At 44.7% G+C, this 24,296-nt stretch overlaps 1 pseudogene; it reads left to right on the forward strand.

Moving 5' to 3' along the window:
- The first annotated feature begins 3,724 nt into the window (after positions 1-3,724).
- Positions 3,725-20,068, forward strand: LOC142202715 (beta-1,3-galactosyltransferase 2-like; annotated as a pseudogene).
- Positions 20,069-24,296: the final 4,228 nt, after the last annotated feature.

Here is a 24,296-nt window from a genome sequence, read left to right on the forward strand (position 1 = left end):
ACTGGACCTAACAGCAATGGGGGGGATACTGATGCTCCGGGCACTGGAGAGTATGTTTTGTTTTTTGGGGTTTTTTAATGTTTCACCTTCCCTGGCCTCCTGCCCTGGTTCTGCTTACTTTAAAACTAAAATTGACACCATCAGAGACAGTCTCACCCTACACCCCCGACAACCCCTCAACCCAACTACTTACTGTTCCTCATCCCTGACCTGTTTCTCCTCCATAACTGACGAAAAACTCTCCTCCCTAATCCCCAAATCCCACCTCACCTCCTGCGTGCTCGACCCGATCCAGTCACACCTCATCCCCAAACTCGCTGAAGTCATTACTCCGGCCCTAACCCATCTCTTCAATTTATCCCTAACCAATGGATCCTTCCCCTCAGCCTTCAAACATGCCACTGTCACTCCTATACTTAAGAAACCGTCCCTCGACACGTCCTCTCCTGCCAACTATCGCCCCATCTCACTGCTCCCGTACACCTCAAAACTTCTTGAGCAGCATGTCCACTCAGAACTCTCCTCCCATTTCTCATCCAACCTGCTCTTTGACAGACTACAGTCAGGCTTCAGACCCCGGCACTCCACTGAAACTGCCCTAACAAAAGTCACCAATGACCTTCTAACCGCCAAAGCCAAGCGCCATTACTCTGTCCTCCTCCTCCTCGACCTCTCCTCTCCCTTTGACACAGTTGACCACTCCCTCCTGTTAGAAATTCTCTCATCCCTTGGTATCTCAGACCTGGCCCATTCCTGGATCTCCTCATACCTCACCGACCGCACATTCAGCGTCTCCCACTCGCACACCACCTCCTCACCTCGCCCTCTATCTGTAGGTGTCCCCCAAGGCTCCGTCCTAGGACCCCTCCTGTTCTCCATCTACACCCTTGGCCTGGGCCAACTCATAGAATCTCACGGCTTTCAGTACCACTGCTATGCCGATGACACTCAAATCTACATCTCTGAACCAGACATTACCTCCCTGCTGGCCAAAGTTCCAGATTGTTTAGCGGCCGTAGCCTCCTTCCTCTCCTCCCGCTTTCTCAAACTCAACATGGAGAAAACAGAGTTCATCATTTTCACCCCACCCCGTATGGCCCCTCCACCTGACCCATCTATCAAAGTTAATGGAACCACAATTACCCCTGTCCCACAGGCCCGATGCCTTGGGGTAACCTTGGACTCTGACCTATCCTTCAAACCACATATTCTAGTCCTCAACACCTCCTGCCGCCTCCAGCTCAAGAACATCCACCGAATTCGCCCCTTCCTCACCCAGGAAACTACCAAGATGCTCGTCCAGGCCCTCATAATCTCCCGCCTAGACTACTGCAACACCCTTCTCCATTGACTCCCAGCAAATATCCTCGCCCCCCTCCAGTCCACCTTAAACTGCGCTGCTCGCTTAATCCACCTCACCCCCCGATCTTCATCGGCTGCTCCCCTCTGCCAGTCCCTCCACTGGCTACCTATAGCCCAGCGTATTGAGTTCAATCTACTAACGCTAACATACAAAGCCATCCACAACCTGTCCCCTCCATATATCTCTGACCTCATCTCCCGCTACCTGCCCACACGTAACCTCAGATCCTCCAATGACCTCCTACTCCGCTCTGCTCTCATCCGCTCCACACACAACTGTCTCCAAGATTTCTCTCGTGCATCCCCCATACTCTGGAACTCCTTACCAAGACACATAAGACTGACCCCCACAATCACAGGATTCAAGAAGGCCCTGAAGACTCATCTATTCAGGAAGGCCTACAACCTCCAATAACACTATCACCGCACCCCCATCTGTACAGTCTCCCCCTCTCCTTCTGTCTCTATCCCCTTCCTTCATAGATTGTAAGCCCTCGCGGGCAGGGCCCTCTACCCCACTGTGCCAATCCGTCATTGTTTGTATTATATCTACCTGTATAGTCTGTGTACTGTATGTAACCCCCAAATGTAAAGCACCATGGAATTAATGGTGTTATATAAATAATAATAATAATAATAATAATAATTTCCTGGAGAACCCCTTTAAGGGAATACACAGGAGAATGATTAATTCAGGGTTTTATTAGGTGAGGTGTTATCGAGTTAAGCAGGCATACAGGAGTTTTATTAGGACGGACAATGGGGGCAATGAGGGTTTTCTGGGCAAAAAAAGGTTTTTGAAAAAATGTCTGTTGGTGCTACTATTGGGTTAATTAATGCACCCATATACATATATCCGTGTTTTGAGTGATTTCTGGGGGCTGTTGGTATCTCTGCTTTTCCGATTTCTGATCATTTTCCATTCGAACCCGATCCCGAACCCAATTCCGATCCCAATGCAAGTTAATGGGATTTTTTTAATAATCGAAGATCGAATTTTAAAAACGATCATATTCACTATACAGCATGGAATCTAACAATTGAACACTTAATTGTTAGACTTCACGCTGTGTAATGATTAAAAAAAAATCCTCTGGCTACTTAGTCCCCCCTGGTGTCCACCTACCTGCACAGAAGCGCTGCCGCTGGTCCCATCCCCACTGTTCTCGCTCCTGTTCTCGCCTCGCTGCCCCCGCCTCCCAGGTTAGTGTTACAGACCTAGGAAGAAGATGCAGCTTGTGGCTTAGGAGAATGTGGGCGGGTACAGGGCGGGGAGACGTGAGTGCTCCCCTCCCAGTACCTACCCACACTCTCCTAAGCCACAAGCGCCGACTTCTTCCTAGGTCTGTAACACTAACCTGGGAGGCGGGGGCAGCGAGGCGAGAACAGGAGCGAGAACAGGGGGACTGGACCAGTGGCAGCGCTTCTGTGCAGGAAAGTGTTATGCCAGGTTCACATATGCTGATGTGTTCCGTCCGTAACAGTCCGCATGAGGACATCTACGGACGGAACACAAGAGCAACTGCAAGCGCTGTGCGGTTCAAGCACACGGACCCCATTATAGTCTATGAGGCCTGTGCGCTTGAACTGCACAGCACTTGCAGTTGCGCTTGTGTTCCGTTCATAGGGGTCCTCATGCGGACTCTTACGGATGGAACACAGCAGCATATGTGAACCAAGCCTTAAGCTACTAGAGATGGTAGCTAGTCTCCCACTAGAATGAATAGACGCAGCCGGCGCGCAGGGGGATAAGCACAGCACAGGCTGTGTGCCTGCTGCATCCATTCCCACAGCCGATCGGAATACGATCTTTTCCGATCCCGAACGCTCAACCCTAGTCAGAGACGTCACTTGTATTCATGGCATTTCCCTGTACTGTACTTTATTTACTTAAACTGTATGCTGAGCCTTGTGTACAGCCAGTATATCATTATACGGTCACTGTTTATTAGTAATATCGGTATACTCAGAAAGGGGGCCCATGGATATGTTTGCCCCCTCGTGTCAAACCCCTAGCTACACCTCTGCTCTCTGCACATGCCCATCCCTGGGACAAGAGAGCGGAAACCCCAAGGTGTCACCTCCTGTCGATGCTCTAGCAGCCCACCCCCTGGACCTCTGAAATTACTCATCCAGACATATACCCAGGCCTTGCTGCATCCTCTTGTATAAACTGACGTGCCGATCGGTTTGCAGCCCAGCACCCATTATCCCCATCTGGGAAAACTGTGTTCTTTACAGGGCCCGCCACTCTCCCACAACAGGACAGGACATGTGTACACAACAACTATAGCAGCTGCAGGACATGTGTATACAGCAACTACAGGAAATGTGTATACAGTAAATATAGCAGCTACAGGACATGTGTATACAGCAACTACAGCAGCCGCAGAACCTGCATATAGCAGGTACAGGACAAGCATAACTTATGGGGAAACCATCAGCAATAAATCTGAGTTAGGTTCAGACAATAGATTATACTTTACTGGAACAAGTTAATCTAGTATATGCAAAAAAAAAACTCGAATGCAGATATGAATACGTCCTAACAGGAATTGTCCCTTCTTATAAATAGTACCTCCGACTAGTAGTTCCAATAGTAGTTCCGACTTATAGTTCCCCCTTTTAAATGCCTTTCCATTGTAAATAGTTCACCATTATTTAGACGAGAAGGGGAGATGACTATTCATGGGGACTATTATTTATAATTGGAAAGCTTTTATTTATATACTAGCAGGAGGAGCCGGCTTCGCACGGGTATATTTAATTTTTTGTTTGTGTAGTAGCCCCATAAGAATTGTCCAATTTTGCACTGGTGTATTTTGTATATCGTTTGTGTGTGTCCATAAGCGTCATGTGATCATGTGTATCTCATATCGAATATCAGTGAAAAACCTGCGATCAGTTGTTATGGAGACCTGGAGTAAAGCTGTGTGTATGTGACCTACAGTGCCCTGCCCCTTTAAGTCTCACATAAAGTAGTGAAGAAAAATGGCTGGGTTGCTATGGAAACCTGGAGTAAAATTCTAATATGTGGTACTCTGTGCAGAGTTGTGTATCTAATCCTCCATTGTGTGGTATTGTGTAAAGACGTGCGTATCTAATCCTGCGGCATGTGGAACTGTGTGAAGATGCGTGTATCTAATCCTGTGGCGTGTGTAACTGTGTGCATTGGCATGTATCCAATCCTCAGGCATGTGGTATTGTGTGCAGTGGCGCGTATCTAATCCTCAGGTGTTTGGAACTGTGGGCAGACTTGCGTATCTAATCCTTGTGTTAAGACATGCATATCTAATCCTTCGGCATTTGCTACTGTGTGCTGACCTGTGTATCCAATCCAACAGCATGTGGTATTGTGCGCAGTGGCGCGTATCTAATCCTGCGGTGTGTGGAACTGTGGGAAAACTTGCGTATCTAATCCTCTGGCGTGTGGTATTGTGTTAAGACGTGCATAGGGCCGCCGCTATACTGTCAGCGGTGAGTTGCCCCGCCGCTATCCAGCTCCTTAAACCTATTTCCACGCCCACCAACTCTCCGTCAATCCAATCACGATTGCACTTGGGCACTCCTCCATGCACATGATCTACTCTATGTTTTATAGATAGGTCCCTAGGAGCCCTGACAGTGTTCTACACTATGTTTTATAGATAGGTTCCTAGGAGCCCTGACAGTGTTCTACACTATGTTTTATAGATAGGTTCCTAGGAGCCCTGACAGTGTTCTACACTATGTTTTATAGATAGGTTCCTAGGAGTCCTGACATTGTTCTACACTATGTATTATAGATAGGTTCCTAGGAGCCCTGACAGTGTTCTACACTATGTATTATAGATAGGTTCCTAGGAGCCCTGACAGTGTTCTACACTATGTTTTATAGATAGGTTCCTAGGAGCCCTGACAGTGTTCTACACTATGTTTTATAGATAGGTTCCTAGGAGTCCTGACATTGTTCTACACTATGTATTATAGATAGGTTCCTAGGAGCCCTGACAGTGTTCTACACTATGTGTTATAGATAGGTTCCTAGGAGCCCTGACAGTGTCCTACACTATGTTTTATAGATAGGTTCCTAGGAGCCCTGACAGTGTTCTACACTATGTTTTATAGATAGGTTCCTAGGAGCCCTGACAGTGTTCTACACTATGTTTTATAGATAGGTTCCTAGGAGTCCTGACATTGTTCTACACTATGTATTATAGATAGGTTCCTAGGAGCCCTGACAGTGTTCTACACTATGTATTATAGATAGGTTCCTAGGAGCCCTGACAGTGTTCTACACTATGTTTTATAGATAGGTTCCTAGGAGCCCTGACAGTGTTCTACACTATGTTTTATAGATAGGTTCCTAGGAGTCCTGACATTGTTCTACACTATGTATTATAGATAGGTTCCTAGGAGCCCTGACAGTGTTCTACACTATGTTTTATAGATAGGTTCCTAGGAGCCCTGACAGTGTCATACACTATGTGTTATAGATAGGTTCCTAGGAGCCCTGACAGTGTTCTACACTATGTTTTATAGATAGGTTCCTAGGAGCCCTGACAGTGTTCTACACTATGTTTTATAGATAGGTTCCTAGGAGCCCTGACAGTGTTCTACATTATGTTTTATAGATAGGTTCCTAGGAGCCCTGACAGTATTCTACACTATGTTTTATAGATAGGTTCCTAGGAGCCCTGACAGTATTCTACACTATGTTTTATAGATAGGTTCCTAGGAGCCCTGACAGTGTTATACACTATGTTTTATAGATAGGTTCCTAGGAGCCCTGACAGTATTCTACACTGCGGTAGAGGAAAAGGAGAATCCAGCACCCAGAACTCTTGCACACGGGAATAGGATTAAAACTTCGCTTTTATTTTTCTCATTAAAAATTCGGACATCTCACAATAGTGTGGTCCATATGCAGAGGTGGTACTGTTAGATGCCGACGCGTTTCAGTGCCGTGGCACCTTAGTCATGGCATACTGACAACTGTTCTGTGAGGACTTTATATACTAAAAAGATTTACATACATATATACAAAGGGTTAAAAAACAGGGAAGTACCTCCCTACTGCATTACAGCGGAAGTGGTCACCATTCAAAGTGAGGTAAATAGTAAGATATAAAAAACAAAAAAGAAAGGAAAAAAAAAATTGCATAGTGTGATCACTAGAGATGAGCGAACACTAAAATGTTCGAGGTTCGAAATTCGATTCGAACAGCCGCTCACTGTTCGAGTGTTCGAATGGGTTTCGAACCCCATTATAGTCTATGGGGAACATAAACTCGTTAAGGGGGAAACCCAAATTCGTGTCTGGAGGGTCACCAAGTCCACTATGACACCCCAGGAAATGATACCAACACCCTGGAATGACACTGGGACAGCAGGGGAAGCATGTCTGGGGGCATAAAAGTCACTTTATTTCATGGAAATCCCTGTCAGTTTGCGATTTTCGCAAGCTAACTTTTCCCCATAGAAATGCATTGGCCAGTGCTGATTGGCCAGACTACGGAACTCGACCAATCAGCGCTGGCTCTGCTGGAGGAGGCGGAGTCTAAGATCGCTCCACACCAGTCTCCATTCAGGTCCGACCTTAGACTCCGCCTCCTCCGGCAGAGCCAGCGCTGATTGGCCGAAGGCTGGCCAATGCATTCCTATGCGAATGCAGAGACTTAGCAGTGCTGAGTCAGTTTTGCTCAACTACACATCTGATGCACACTCGGCACTGCTACATCAGATGTAGCAATCTGATGTAGCAGAGCCGAGGGTGCACTAGAACCCCTGTGCAAACTCAGTTCACGCTAATAGAATGCATTGGCCAGCGCTGATTGGCCAATGCATTCTATTAGCCCGATGAAGTAGAGCTGAATGTGTGTGCTAAGCACACTCATTCAGCACTGCTTCATCACGCCAATACAATGCATTAGCCAGTGCTGATTGGCCAGAGTACGGAATTCGGCCAATCAGCGCTGGCTCTGCTGGAGGAGGCGGAGTCCGGCTACATCAGAGCCGAGGGTGCGCTTGAACCCTTGTGCACACTCTGCTTCATCAAGCTAATAGAATGCATTGGCCAGCGCTGATTGGCCAGAGTACGGAATTCGGCCAATCAGCGCTGGCCAATGCATCCCTATGGGAAAAAGTTTATCTCACAAAAATCACAATTACACACCCGATAGAGCCCCAAAAAGTTATTTTTAATAACATTCCCCCCTAAATAAAGGTTATCCCTAGCTATCCCTGCCTGTACAGCTATCCCTGTCTCATAGTCACAAAGTTCACATTCTCATATGACCCGGATTTGAAATCCACTATTCGTCTAAAATGGAGGTCACCTGATTTCGGCAGCCAATGACTTTTTCCAATTTTTTTCAATGCCCCCAGTGTCGTAGTTCCTGTCCCACCTCCCCTGCGCTGTTATTGGTGCAAAAAAGGCGCCAGGGAAGGTGGGAGGGGAATCGAATTTTGGCGCACTTTACCACGCGGTGTTCGATTCGATTCGAACATGGCGAACACCCTGATATCCGATCGAACATGTGTTCGATAGAACACTGTTCGCTCATCTCTAGTGATCACTTATATTTTCTTACTTTACTCCCTTTCTTTCTCTCTCTAGGATACAGATATTATGTGAAAAAATCTATGACTGACGTGGGCATGTATCATACGTACGAACAGGAGAACGATGTTAGCGTAAAACAAAGATTATGTCATGTTAACCTGCCTATTTGTGTTTTACAAAAATAAAAAATAAAAATGAAACTGATATAATGATGATAATGATCAAAATGTAATGTTGGAAGAATAAAGGGAGAAAACATATTTTTAAACATATGTCTGGCAGTGTTTGTGATTTGAACCAATCATGTGTGAGCCTACTCGTCCCATTGAAATGTATGAGAATCACGACAGCCAATGAGAAATCAGCCTACAAATGTCCATGTGACCAATCACGTTTGAGCCTACATATCCCATTATAGTCTATGAGAGTCCCGGCAGCCAATGAGAAGGCTGCCTACTGTTTGAGTGATGTTTAAAAGCTGTCGGACCTGAAGGAGAACTTGTTATATCTAAGGCCTAGTTCACACGGAGTTTTTTGGATCGGAACCTGAGGCGGAGGCTGCCTCAGGTTCCGATCCATAAAACGTGTTGCGGAACTGAAAGCCGATGCACGGCGCACCCGCCTCCGGATCAGGCTCAATGAATGGGCCGAGTCCGGAAGAGGGCGTGTCTTCAGGCTGACTTGCGAGGCGACTCGGCCGAAGAATGAACACCTCGCTTCTTTTTTCCGGGAGGCGGAAGAAACGGCTCCCGGAAAAAGCTCCTGCGCAGCTCCCATTGATTTCAATGGGAGCCGTCTTTTTGGTCCGAGTTTTGAGGCGTTTAAGTCCTCAAAACCCTGACCAAAAAACTCCGTGTGAACTAGGCCTAATACTGGACTCAGCCACGTGTTATTATGTGTCCAATCACAGAGCAGCCTACTTTTATCCATGATGTATATAGGGTGCGCTATGACCAATCAGAGAGTTGCCTACCTTCTATGGGTTTTATTATGGGAAGCTAGAGGGTCACATGCCATTAAAAGAGCCAATCATAAAGTGGCCTATCGTTGTCTGTGATATGTAAGAAATGAGTATAGCCAATCACAGGACAGCCTACTATTGCCCATGGTATGTATAGGGTTGATTCTGACCAATCACGGAGTCGCCTACTTCCTATGAGTTTTGCTGTAAAGGGATGCTAAATGTTTTTAGAGAAGTCACATGTTACTGTATAGCCAATCACAGCACAGCCTACTATTGCCCATGGTATGTATAGGGTTGATTTTGACCAATCACGGAATTGCCTACTTCCTATGGGTTTCTATAGAAGGCTGTTAGTGTTGTTGAGTAGGTCACGTGTTATGATATAGCCAATCATGAAGCGGCCTACCATTATCCATGATGTGTATAGAATTAAATATAGCCAATCGCAAGGCTGCCTCCTTGTTATGAGTTATGTAGAGTTTAACTATTGTTTCGCTGTAGAAAGGTCACGTTTTATTATATGATTAAAGCAAAACAGTAAACTTCATCTATAATAAAAAGAAGAAGAAGAAGGCCAATCACAAAGGAGCCTACGTCTTATGAGTTTAGTGTAGTAACCACTGCTTTAACGGCTCGTCTTATGGCGTGACTTAATTAAAAATAAATCTACTGCATGTTATTATCTGAATGAAAGATGTATATATTCTTCATTAAAGAGGCAATTCATGTGTATTGTTATATGAACAAAAATAAGTGAATCTCATCTCATAGAAGTGTATATATACAGTATATATACATGTGTGTATATGCACATACATACACATTCCCTAAACCCCATTAGTAAAAGTAAGACAAATCTGTCCTTTTGTTCATTCCTAGTGGATACCTGGTATTAAGGGTATGTATCCAATAGGCCTCTCTGGTATATAGCATACGTTGCCAATTTCCGCCTCGGTGCGGTTTAGCAACCGCTTCTATGGCATGGAAACGAAGACTTCCGATATTTCCCTGGTGTGTTTCAGAAAAATGTCTAGAGGCTGCTGATTTATTAAGAATTTTACTATTAGCACTGCCTCTAATGTGCTCTGCTATTCGGGATTTTAACGGTCGGGATGTGCAACCTACATATTGCAGTTTGCAAATGTCACAGATGATTAAGTAAATAACGTGATCTGAGTCACAATTAAAAAATGTGTTAATATGGTATATGCTGTCCCTCGTGGAATCTGTAAAAAAATTAGTTTTAAGTGCAAATTTGCATGTATTGCATCTATTTCCCCCGCATCTAAAAAAAGCCTTTCATGTGAGAGGGTAATTTAGGGCTTTTTTTATCACTCAAAAAAAGACTGGGTGACGGCATATTGCCAAGTGACTTGCCTCTTCTGGCTACGTATCTACAGCCATCCTTGAGAATATGGCTGAGGATATCGTCCTGTTTTAAAATGGCTAAGTTGTTATTTATAATTTTCACGATGTTTTTGTAGTCCAGGCTGTATGGGGTAGAAAAATAGACTGCAGTATTATCTTGTGTTGTTTTTGGTTTGTGGCTCAGAAGATCTGCTCTCATTTTGGAGGCAACTCTATGTTTAGCGCGTTCTAAATGCCATTTTGAATATCCCCTGTCATAGAATCTATCTGAGATTATTTTACATTCTTCAGTATATTCTTGTTCTTGGGAACAAATCCTTTTAGCTCTGGTGAGTTCACCCACTGGAACGGATTTAATCGTGTGTTGGGGATGGTGGCTTTTGGCGTGTAATGTAGTATTACCGCTTTGGGGTTTACGATATAATTTGGATTACACCACCCCTTTGACGTCGTCTCCCGTGAGTGTGATGTCCAGAAAGTTGACTGTAACAGAGCTGAGTTGAGATGTGAACTTAAGATTATGACTATTACTGCTGATGTGGTCAGTGAAGGCGGTAGCTGTCTTCTCTTCCCCTGACCACACCAGCAGCACATCGTCGATATATCTTGCATAAAATGCGATATTGTCCAAAAAAGGGTTATTGGGAGTAAAGATGGTATGCTCTTCCCACCAGCCCATGGTTATATTAGCTTTTGAGGGAGAAAATTTCGCCCCCATAGGGACCCCGCATGTTTGGAGATACAATTTATTATTAAACATGAAATAGTTGTGAGTTAAAAGATATTGTATAGAGATGAGCGAACACTAAAATGTTCGAGGTTCGAAATTCGATTCGAACAGCCGCTCACTGTTCGAGTGTTCGAATGGGTTTCGAACCCCATTATAGTCTATGGGGAACATAAACTCGTTAAGGGGGAAACCCAAATTCGTGTCTGGAGGGTCACCAAGTCCACTATGACTAGAGATGAGCGAACAGTGTTCTATCGAACACATGTTCGATCGGATATCAGGGTGTTCGCCATGTTCGAATCGAATCGAACACCACGTGGTAAAGTGCGCCAAAATTCGATTCCCCTCCCACCTTCCCTGGCGCCTTTTTTGCACCAATAACAGCGCAGGGGAGGTGGGACAGGAACTACGACACTGGGGGCATTGAAAAAAATTGGAAAAAGTCATTGGCTGCCGAAATCAGGTGACCTCCATTTTAGACGAATAGTGGATTTCAAATCCGGGTCATATGAGAATGTGAACTTTGTGACTATGAGACAGGGATAGCTGTACAGGCAGGGATAGCTAGGGATAACCTTTATTTAGGGGGGAATGTTATTAAAAATAACTTTTTGGGGCTCTATCGGGTGTGTAATTGTGATTTTTGTGAGATAAACTTTTTCCCATAGGGATGCATTGGCCAGCGCTGATTGGCCGAATTCCGTACTCTGGCCAATCAGCGCTGGCCAATGCATTCTATTAGCTTGATGAAGCAGAGTGTGCACAAGGGTTCAAGCGCACCCTCGGCTCTGATGTAGCAGAGCCGAGGCTGCACAAGGGTTCAAGCGCACCCTCGGCTCTGATGTAGGAGAGCCGAGGGTGCACTTGAACCCTTGTGCACCCTCAGCTCTGCTACATCAGAGCCGAGGGTGCGCTTGAACCCTTGTGCACACTCTGCTTCATCAAGCTAATAGAATGCATTGGCCAGCGCTGATTGGCCAATGTATTCTATTAGCCTGATGAAGTAGAGCTGAATGTGTGTGCTAAGCACACACATTCAGCTCTACTTCATCGGGCTAATAGAATGCATTGGCCAGCGCTGATTGGCCGAATTCCGTACTCTGGCCAATCAGCACTGGCTAATGCATTGTATTGGCTTGATGAAGCAGTGCTGAATGTGTGTGCTTAGCACACACATTCAGCTCTACTTCATCGGGCTAATAGAATGCATTGGCCAATCAGCGCTGGCCAATGCATTCTATTAGCGTGAACTGAGTTTGCACAGGGGTTCTAGTGCACCCTCGGCTCTGCTACATCAGATTGCTACATCTGATGTAGCAGTGCCGAGTGTGCATCAGATGTGTAGTTGAGCAAAACTGACTCAGCACTGCTAAGTCTGCATTCGCATAGGAATGCATTGGCCAGCCTTCGGCCAATCAGCGCTGGCTCTGCCGGAGGAGGCGGAGTCTAAGGTCGGACCTGAATGGAGACTGGTGTGGAGCTATCTTAGACTCCGCCTCCTCCAGCAGAGCCAGCGCTGATTGGTCGAGTTCCGTACTCTGGCCAATCAGCACTGGCCAATGCATTTCTATGGGGAAAAGTTAGCTTGCGAAAATCGCAAACTGACAGGGATTTCCATGAAATAAAGTGACTTTTATGCCCCCAGACATGCTTCCCCTGCTGTCCCAGTGTCATTCCAGGGTGTTGGTATCATTTCCTGGGGTGTCATAGTGGACTTGGTGACCCTCCAGACACGAATTTGGGTTTCCCCCTTAACGAGTTTATGTTCCCCATAGACTATAATGGGGTTCGAAACCCATTCGAACACTCGAACAGTGAGCGGCTGTTCGAATCGAATTTCGAACCTCGAACATTTTAGTGTTCGCTCATCTCTAACTATGACACCCCAGGAAATGATACCAACACCCTGGAATGACACTGGGACAGCAGGGGAAGCATGTCTGGGGGCATAAAAGTCACTTTATTTCATGGAAATCCCTGTCAGTTTGCGATTTTCGCAAGCTAACTTTTCCCCATAGAAATGCATTGGCCAGTGCTGATTGGCCAGAGTACGGAACTCGACCAATCAGCGCTGGCTCTGCTGGAGGAGGCGGAGTCTAAGATAGCTCCACACCAGTCTCCATTCAGGTCCGACCTTAGACTCCGCCTCCTCCGGCAGAGCCAGCGCTGATTGGCCGAAGGCTGGCCAATGCATTCCTATGCGAATGCAGACTTAGCAGTGCTGAGTCAGTTTTGCTCAACTACACATCTGATGCACACTCGGCACTGCTACATCAGATGTAGCAATCTGATGTAGCAGAGCCGAGGGTGCACTAGAACCCCTGTGCAAACTCAGTTCACGCTAATAGAATGCATTGGCCAGCGCTGATTGGCCAATGCATTCTATTAGCCCGATGAAGTAGAGCTGAATGTGTGTGCTAAGCACACACATTCAGCACTGCTTCATCAAGCCAATACAATGCATTAGCCAGTGCTGATTGGCCAGAGTACGGAATTCGGCCAATCAGCGCTGGCTCTGCTGGAGGAGGCGGAGTCTAAGGTCGGACCTGAATGGAGACTGGTGTGGAGCGATCTTAGACTCCGCCTCCTCCAGCAGAGCCAGCGCTGATTGGCCGAATTCCGTACTCTGGCCAATCAGCACTGGCTAATGCATTGTATTGGCGTGATGAAGCAGTGCTGAATGTGTGTGCTTAGCACACACATTCAGCTCTACTTCATCGGGCTAATAGAATGCATTGGCCAGCGCTGATTGGCCGAATTCCGTACTCTGGCCAATCAGTGCTGGCCAATGCATTCTATTAGCTTGATGAAGCAGAGTGTGCACAAGGGTTCAAGCGCACCCTCGGCTCTGATGTAGCAGAGCCGAGGCTGCACAAGGGTTCAAGCGCACCCTCGGCTCTGATGTAGGAGAGCCGAGGGTGCACTTGAACCCTTGTGCAGCCTCGGCTCTGCTACATCAGAGCCGAGGGTGCGCTTGAACCCTTGTGCACACTCTGCTTCATCAAGCTAATAGAATGCATTGGCCAGCGCTGATTGGCCAATGTATTCTATTAGCCTGATGAAGTAGAGCTGAATGTGTGTGCTAAGCACACACATTCAGCACTGCTTCATCAAGCCAATACAATGCATTAGCCAGTGCTGATTGGCCAGAGTACGGAATTCGGCCAATCAGCGCTGGCCAATGCATTCTATTAGCCCGATGAAGTAGAGCTGAATGTGTGTGCTTAGCACACACATTCAGCTCTACTTCATCAGGCTAATAGAATACATTGGCCAATCAGCGCTGGCCAATGCATTCTATTAGCTTGATGAAGCAGAGTGTGCACAAGGGTTCAAGCGCACCCTCGGCTCTGATGTAGCAGAGCTGAGGGTGCACAAGGGTTCAAGTGCACCCTCGGCTCTCCTACATCAGAGCCGAGGGTGCGCTTGAACCCTTGTGCAGCCTCGGCTCTGCTACATCAGAGCCGAGGGTGCGCTTGAACCCTTGTGCACACTCTGCTTCATCAAGCTAATAGAATGCATTGGCCAGCACTGATTGGCCAGAGTACGGAATTCGGCCAATCAGCGCTGGCCAATGCATCCCTATGGGAAAAAGTTTATCTCACAAAAATCACAATTACACACCCGATAGAGCCCCAAAAAGTTATTTTTAATAACATTCCCCCCTAAATAAAGGTTATCCCTAGCTATCCCTGCCTGTACAGCTATCCCTGTCTCATAGTCACAAAGTTCACATTCTCATATGACCCGGATTTGAAATCCACTATTCGTCTAAAATGGAGGTCACCTGATTTCGGCAGCCAATGACTTTTTCCAATTTTTTTCAATGCCCCCAGTGTCGTAGTTCCTGTCCCACCTCCCCTGCGCTGTTATTGGTGCAAAAAAGGCGCCAGGGAAGGTGGGAGGGGAATCGAATTTTGGCGCACTTTACCACGTGGTGTTCGATTCGATTCGAACATGGCGAACACCCTGATATCCGATCGAACATGTGTTCGATAGAACACTGTTCGCTCATCTCTAATATTGTACTATTTCCAGAACATATTCAATGAAATCTTCGGTGTATTGTGAATGGTTATAAAGGTGATATGATAGTGCATCCAAAGCTGTAGTATGAGGTATGCTGGAGTACAGTGAGACTACGTCACAAGTAAGCCATTGGTATTGTGGTTGCCATTTAAAGTTTTGGAATATGTCTAGGAGGTCTTTGGTGTCTCTAATGAATCCCGATACCCTAGTGGCTAGTGGCTGTAATATGTCATCAATCCAAGAGGAAATAGGCTCATTCAGAGACCCTATCCCCGCTATAATGGGTCTAAGGGGTGGTGGGAAAATATTCTTATGAACTTTAGGCAGTCCATGAAAGATGGGAGTAGTAGGGTACTGCACATGGAGATATTCTGCCTTCTTTTCCGTTAAGAATCCTTGGTTAACACCTGATCTAATTAAATCATAAAGCGTTACTGAAAAAGTGTAGGTAGGGTCTTCTTTTAGTACTCTATATGTGGTGACATCCTCCAGTATGTTATTAACATACTGACAGTATTCTACACTATGTTTTATAGCTAGGTTCCTAGGAGCCCTGACAGTGTTATATACTATGTTTTATAGCTAGGTTCCTAGGAGCCCTGACAGTATTATACAGTATGTTTTATAGATAGTATCCTAGGAGTCCTGACAGTGTTCTACATTATGTTTTATAGATAGGTTCCTAGGAGCCCTGACAGTGTTCTACACTATGTTTTATAGATAGGTTCCTAGGAGTCCTGACAGTGTTCTACATTATGTTTTATAGATAGGTTCCTAGGAGTCCTGACAGTGTTCTACACTATGTTTTATAGATAGGTTCCTAGGAGCCCTGCCAGTGTTCTACACTATGTTTTATAGATAGGTTCCTAGGAGTCCTGACAGTGTTCTACATTATGTTTTATAGATAGGTTCCTAGGAGCCCTGACAGTGTTCTACACTATGTTTTATAGATAGGTTCCTAGGAGTCCTGACAGTGTTCTACATTATGTTTTATAGATAGGTTCCTAGGAGTCCTGACAGTGTTCTACATTATGTTTTATAGATAGGTTCCTAGGAGTCCTGACAGTGTTCTACACTATGTTTTATAGATAGGTTCCTAGGAGCCCTGCCAGTGTTCTACACTATGTTTTATAGATAGGTTCCTAGGAGTCCTGACAGTGTTCTACATTATGTTTTATAGATAGGTTCCTAGGAGTCCTGACAGTATTATACACTATGTTTTATAGATAGGTTCCTAGGAGCCCTGACAGTGTTCTACACTATGTTTTATAGATAGGTTCCTAGGAGTCCTGACAGTGTTTTATACTATGTTTTATAGATAGGTTCCTAGGAGCCCTTACAGTGTTCTACACGATGTTTTATAGATATGTTCCTAGGAGCCCTGACAGTGTTCTACACTATGTTTTATAGATAGGTTCCTAGGAGCCCTGACAGTGTTCTACACTATGTTTTATAGATAGGTTCCTAGGAGCCCTGACAATGATCTACACTATGTTTTATAGATAGTATCCTAGGAGTCCTGACATTGTTCTACACTATGTTTTATAGATAGGTTCCTAGGAGCCCTGACAGTATTATACACTATGTTTTATGGATAGTATCCTAGGAGTCCTGACAGTGTTCTACATTATGTTTTATAGATAGGTTCCTAGGAGCCCTGCCAGTGTTCTACACTATGTTTTATAGATAGGTTCCTAGGAGTCCTGACAGTGTTCTACATTATGTTTTATAGATAGGTTCCTAGGAGCCCTGACAGTGTTCTACACTATGTTTTATAGATAGGTTCCTAGGAGTCCTGACAGTGTTCTACATTATGTTTTATAGATAGGTTCCTAGGAGTCCTGACAGTATTATACACTATGTTTTATAGATAGGTTCCTAGGAGCCCTGACAGTGTTCTACACTATGTTTTATAGATAGGTTCCTAGGAGTCCTGACAGTGTTTTATACTATGTTTTATAGATAGGTTCCTAGGAGCCCTGACAGTGTTCTACACGATGTTTTATAGATATGTTCCTAGGAGCCCTGACAGTGTTCTACACTATGTTTTATAGATAGGTTCCTAGGAGCCCTGACAGTGTTCTACACTATGTTTTATAGATAGGTTCCTAGGAGCCCTGACAATGATCTACACTATGTTTTATAGATAGTATCCTAGGAGTCCTGACATTGTTCTACACTATGTTTTATAGATAGGTTCCTAGGAGCCCTGACAGTATTATACACTATGTTTTATGGATAGTATCCTAGGAGTCCTGACAGTGTTCTACACTATGTTTTATAGATAGGTTCCTAGGAGCCCTGACAGTATTCTACACTATGTTTTATAGATAGGTTCCTAGGAGCCCTGACAGTGTTCTACACTATGTTTTATAGATAGGTTCCTAGGAGCCCTGACAGTGTTCTACATTATGTTTTGTAGATAGGTTCCTAGGAGTCCTGACAGTGTTCTACACTATGTTTTATAGATAGGTCCCTAGGAGCCCTGACAGTGTTCTACACTATGTTTTATGGATAGGTTCTTAGGAGCCCTGACAGTGTTCTACACTATGTTTTATAGATAGTATCCTAGGAGTCCTGACAGTATTCTACACTATGTTTTATAGATAGTATCCTTGGAGCCCTGACAGTATTCTACACTATGTTTTATAGATCGGTTCCTAGGAGCCCTGACAGTGTTCTCCTATAGGAGCCTTAAGAGTATTCTACACTATGTTTTAAGCCAATTTAAGGAGTGGTCTGTACCAAACTTGTTTATCCCGAAACGATTTTGAGCTCCAAGCCAGGTACAATAGGAGTAATACAAGGATAAAAGAAACCTATTGTGACCAGCCAGTCTGCAGTCTTGAGATACTGCAAAGAGAGAAGGGCCAATGTCTAAGGCAACTAGAGTGTATGGTCCAGAGATAGGTCAGAAGGAATACTTCTCTCCCTAAAGAGGCTATTGCTTTTTCAGGCCACCTGTGCAGGGAATTATAGACCATAGATGCCCTGCTAAGAATTCTGCAAGTAGAATAAGAATATACTGTATGTTCTCCCTGGTGAAAATAAGGAGAATTCCTTTCGGTCTCTAGCACCACCTTGTGGGAGGTAGCTCCTTATCCCTCGATGTCTGAATTTCCTGAAACCAAGTGGTGTGATCTAAAAATGAAAGATATCCTTCTTGCAGGAAATTACACACACCCTTCTTGAATCATTCGCGACACACAGGACTTCAGGAAGGGATACGTGTTTTCTTTCCTGCATTACAATCGGTTTACATCTCAGGAAGCAGAAGCAGATATTTCATCCTCAGATCAGGAACTCTAATCCTGAGTGTACTGCAAGTTGAACTAGACACAGTATTAGAGGGTACACCACTGGGAGCTCTTCATCTCAGCAGGGTCCAGAAGAAGAGGTCGCAACACAAGAGGAGCTCCCACTGGCAATGCCACTCATCGTGGTGGTGTTTTAGCCAGAGGAGTTCTGATTTCTTTTTACTTGTGGCCTTTTGCACTAGTATCTGCACTACTACAGAGCTATATAGGCGGTGATCCCCATCAGTATGGGCTTGCCAACATAGGCCTACTATGGATGAATGACCCCAATGTTATTAGCTGAGAGTGCCTAGATATAATTATTAGGATACACACTAGTTCTAGAAGTTTTTTAGCATCTCTGATGCAGAATATAAATATTATATGATGCCGATGCGATATCACCGTGCATGCCAAATGTTGACATGTCATGGTGATATCTGATCAGACCAGAGGCGTAGCTAGGGGTTCAGCACAGGGGAGGTGAACCTGTCCAAGTGGACCCCCAACTTAGGTATACCGAGATTTTCAATCTAACAGACCATGTATGCTCTACTAGGAATTCTAGGAAAGGAATATGCAAGTAAGTCCTTTATTGGAAAATGGAAAACTCACTCTAGCGCCACCTTTTGCAAGGTAGCTCCCTATAGATCAATTCCTAAGAAACCTAGAAACATTGTTTGGGAATAAAGCCAAACCAGAACATGTCTTCCAAACCATACCCTTCTGCAGACAGCTGCTTTGAAGTTATGTTTCTAGGTTTTGTAGAATCTAGGATTAATAAAGTATTCTATTCTAGTCAATGATGTATCACAGTGTAAAGATTTTCCATGATTGTTATTTTCTAAACTTTTTCCTCATATAAGTATTACAAAAATCTTGGGAAGGATCCGATTTTTATGAGACAACATGAAAGGCCAAATTCACTTTCTTGCTTTATCTCTGATGAGTTCCATGTTTTTGTTTGGCTGCTACCACTACTAAGAAGAAAAATAGACGTTATCAACAAGAAGATTCTGTAAAATTACAGATGAGAAAGAAGAGGGGAAATAATAAGACTTACCCGGCTTTCCGGCACCCCCTGGCTCCTCCGTACCCATATCCATACAAGTTCCTCATTAACCAACCAGACAAATGCAAGAACCGGAAGCCTTTCCTTGTTATAATGGTGTGTGTAGCTAGCCATGATGTGGAGACTAGACATACGATCTGGGAGACATGGGGTAACGAAAGTATTTATGATATCGATGTGGTCAGGATATTTCTGGTGGGTCTAAATCAAGTTGCCCCTGACCGAACCCAGTGGTTGTTGGAAGAAGAAAGTGAAGCTTTTGGAGATATCATTCTACAAGACTTCATGGACACCTATAAAAACTTGACATTGAAAACCTTGATGGGTATGGAATGGGTGGCCAAATTCTGTTCTTCTGCCAGCTATGTCATGAAGGTAGATAGCGACGTATTTTTAAATGTAGACTACTTGGTCCATCGGCTACTTCATCCAGAATTACCGGTGCGTAACAATTACTATACATGAGATATAAAGGCCAAGACTGGACCTATGAGGAGCAAGGCTTATAAGTGGTACATGCCTAAGGAGATCTATCCAAATAACACCTACCCACCCTACTGCACGGGTCCTGGATATGTCTTTTCAGTGGATATGGCAAAAAAAATCTATGATGTGGCTCAAGAAATTAGGGTTAAAGTTGAGGGTCGAATGGATTCCACTCAGTATCAGCAGATTCTTGAGAATAATGTTCAAGAATCAGTGACGAAGTTGAAGTGACGCCGGGGATGGATATTTCAGCAAGACAATGATCCAAAACACCGCTCCAAATCGACTCAGGCATTCATGCAGAGGAACAATTACAATGTTCTGGAATGGCCATCTCAGTCCCCAGACCTGAATATCATTGGACATCTGTGGGATGATATGAAGCGGGCTGTCCATGCTCGGCGACCATCTAACTGAACTGAACTTGAATTGTTTTGTAAAGAGGAATGGTCCGAAATCCCTTCATCCAGGAACTGATTAAAAGCTACAGGAAGCGACTAGAGGCAAAAGGAGGATCTACTAAATAGTAATGTCACTTTCCTGTTGAGGTGCCCAGATTTTTGCACCGGTCACATTTTGGTTTAATGCATATTGCACATTTTCTGTTAGTACAATAAACCTCATTTCAATCCTGAAATATTACTGTGTCCATCAGTTATTAGATATATCAAACTGAAATGGCTGTTGCAAACACCAAAATATTTACAACTAAAAATGATTAAGATTAATAGGGGGGCACAAACTTTTTCTTAGGACTGTATGTGATTGAGACTGCGGAGAGAGCGGCGAGGGAGAGTTGGAAGGTGAGTATAAATGGGTTTTTGTGTTAAACATTGAGGGGAACATGATATAGGGGGCTCATGACACTGGGGCAGATGAAGGGTGGGGAGAACGGCATGAAACTGGGGGAAGAGATGGGGGGGCATGAAACTGTGGGCAGAGATGGGGGGACATGAAACTAGGGACAGATATGGAAGGGGGACATGAAACTGGGGACAGATATGGAGGGGGGACATGAAACTGGGGCAGAGATTGAGGGATATGAAACTGGGGACAAATATGGAGGGGGGACATGAAACTGGAGACAGAAATGGGGACAAATGAAATTGGGGGCAGATGGAAGGGTGACATGAAATGGGACAGAGATGGGGGGACATGAAACTGGGGGCAGATGAAGGGGTTATATGAAACTGGGGGAGAGATGGAGGGGACATATAATTTACGGGTGACTGTAGGAGGATTATACTGTGTGTGGGCACATGAAAAATGAATGAGAATGGGCGGAGTCAATATAAAAGTGGGAGGTGCTAAATTTGCTGTGGCACACTGCGCACATTTTGTCCCTCTCTTCAAAATTTGGGAGGTATGGTATAGTTATCTATGATGCTAGGAGTCCCTGATATACTATTCCATAGTGTTTATAGTACAGGACAGTATGTGGCTGGGAGGCCGGGACTAATATCATACATTACTGTATTACTAGGAGTCCCTCTCCTGGTATACTGCCGAGGCCGGTTAATACGGGCAAGAGAGGTGAAAATTTGCAGATGAGACACGGCACTGTGCATGATACAAGCAGGCCTATACGGTATATGATATATATAGCACAGGAGCCAGTTAATAATAGAGCACCCAGTCACAGTGCTACAGTCCATAAGATAGCTGGGTGCCAGCATGTTACATGCACACAGATAGTGCCAGCCACACGATAATGTGAGGTGCACAACGCCCGTACTACAAGATAAAATATCTCACTGTATGGGTGTGAGCAATAGCTTGTTTCTTGGTGCCGTACAGCTCATTTTCATATGACTATCACTTTGCACAAGCTTTATCTGTGTGCACGTGAAATGCTGCCACCCGCCCCTCTCATGGACTGCAGGGGTATGAGTGAACGGGTGCTCTATTAGCAGTCCGCATCGACGCTGTTTCTATCATATACTACATGAGCCTGCGCCCTGCACAGTGCAATGTTTCATCTGATGTCAGGTAAGTGCGGCCTTATTTCACTGATATGTCCAATACTATAAAAAATGCATTTCTGCAACTTTCTTACCGGTTACGTTTTGACAGCATTCATTCTACAGACAATAGGATGTGTCATCTGTATTCTATGTTTTGGTACACATATAGTGATATCACATTTATATGGTTTTATTTAGATTTTAAACCCTTCGCAAAAAATCTAAAAACGGCGGTTTTGCAGTTCTGATTTTTCTTCCTGCGACAGTGTTTACTGTCCGGGCGTTTTCAGATATGGACATACCTAAGGTGTATATGTTTCACAGTATTTAAGTACTTTTATATATATTCTAGGGAAAGGGGGGGATTTTAATTTTTAGATTTTTTTAGTGGGGTTAATGCCCCCAATCAGTGCGGGTATTAGTGCTGAGTGTCTGCTGTATAATACCGACACCCTATGTACTTTTGCTTGGGTATAAAGATGTCACATAAGTTTTAGCACATAACTATTGGATAAGTGACAAAGAAGACGTTTCATCCCATAGATAGCAGTTTTCGGTATAGGAGGGGATGAGCTCTGGGCAGCGCCCGAGATAGGCACAAGCTGGCATCCCTCACATCTCCCACCTGTAAATGATATTACCCATACCCAGGGTACATTAGTCAGATCCTGAGGACTTTTTCGGAAACCACCTTATTCCCCATGGATATGTTACACTATTTACATACCTATCAGTCTTACACACCCAGAGGGATGCCATAACGTCACATTTGGCAGTGTGCCCATCCACTCTGCAACCTGTAGTCTCGCCATCCCAGGCTTGTGTCTTTTTATAGTAAGTTTCTTTGCAAGACAGACCATAAGCATTATATTTCGGGGTGAAGGATTATGTTCAGAAAAAATTGGATTCTGATCGGCGATCGAGAAAATTACACGATCGCGATCGGGATTCCGAACACAATCTTTTTAGGTGGGATTGAGATCGGTGATTATTTCCCACAATGCTTTGCTACTGGCCAAGCATTGTGGGAAAAGCTAACAATGTTAGCCTTCACACTGAGTATATGCTCTGCTCATTCTGAGCGGAGTGTATACTCAGTGTGAAGGCTCCGCTGCGGTTCCATAGGAATGAATGGAAGCAGCCGGCACACAGTTTTAACCCCCTGCGCGCCAGCTGCGTCCATTCATTCTAATGGGAGACTAGCTAACATCTCTAGTAGATACTTACCTGCAGAGATGGCTGGTACGGTGCCTGATGTTCTCGTTCTTCTTCGCCTCACTGCCCCCACCTCCCAGGTTAGTGTTAAAGAGCTAGGAAGAAGGCGGGGCTTGTAGCTTAGGAGAGTGTGGGCGGGTACTGGGAGGGGAAACGTCACGTCTCCCCGCCCTGTACCTTCCCACACTCTCTTAACTTGAGAGGCGGGGGCAGCGAGGTGAAGAAGAACAAGAACACTGGGCACCGGAGCAGCCATCTCTGCAGGTAAGTGGACACCAGCGCGGACTAAGTAGCCAGAGGATTAAAAAAAAATCTTCTGGCTACTTAAAGATTAAAAAAAATCACTACACAGTGTGAATTCTAACAATTAACGCATTCAATTCTTAGATTCCATGCTGTATAGTGAATAGGATTGTTTGTAAAATCCGATCTCCGATTAGTAAAAAAAATCCCATTGACTTGCATTGGGATCGGAATTGGGATCGAGATCGGGTTCGAATGAAAAATGATTGGAAATCGGATTTCAAAATCGATCCTGAAAAGTCAAGATCGGCTCAACCCTAATTATAATCCAATAGATACATAACACAGCAATAATATATGGAATATCCCCTATAATAATCCTATAATCCAGTGTCGGACTGGGATGTTTAGGGCCCACCAGTGGAATAGTTTCGAGGGCCCCACTGCCAGGACCCAAGACAGCATGACTACAGGTAATAACAATGCCATGCTGCTCACCCACCATACGATAAGCAATACCTAAACCAACCACTATACCCTGTATGGCAAGTGAACAACAGGGCTCCTGGAAATGTTACCAGTACCTGCAGCCGCACTGTCCGAAAAAAAGCTGTTCTGGCTGTTGTACCCCTCAGATGTAATATTGATGGCTTATCCTCAGGACTGGCCATCAATATTAGAAATCTGCAGAACGGACAGATGTGCAGATGTGAACGAGCCCTGAGCATCAGTTGGTGTCCGTTTTTTATACTCTGATGGCCATCAGTTACTGTCCGTTATATGTCCGTTGCCCATAGACCTCAATGTTAAAAAAAACGGACACTTTCTGTCCTTTTTTTCAAACGGACAAAAAAATCCTGCATGTGTGATTTCTCTGTCCGCTTGAAAAAACGGACATGGTTGTTAACGGACCCTTAAGGACACAAACGGACAACAGATGAAATCCCATTGAAATGAATGGAAATTGTAATGGGCACAGCTAGTGTCCGTTGCTAAAATCTTAAAATGACAGTAGCAACGGAC

This window comes from Leptodactylus fuscus, chromosome 5 (assembly GCF_031893055.1).
Source record: "Leptodactylus fuscus isolate aLepFus1 chromosome 5, aLepFus1.hap2, whole genome shotgun sequence".
Taxonomy (NCBI): Eukaryota; Metazoa; Chordata; class Amphibia; order Anura; family Leptodactylidae; genus Leptodactylus; species Leptodactylus fuscus.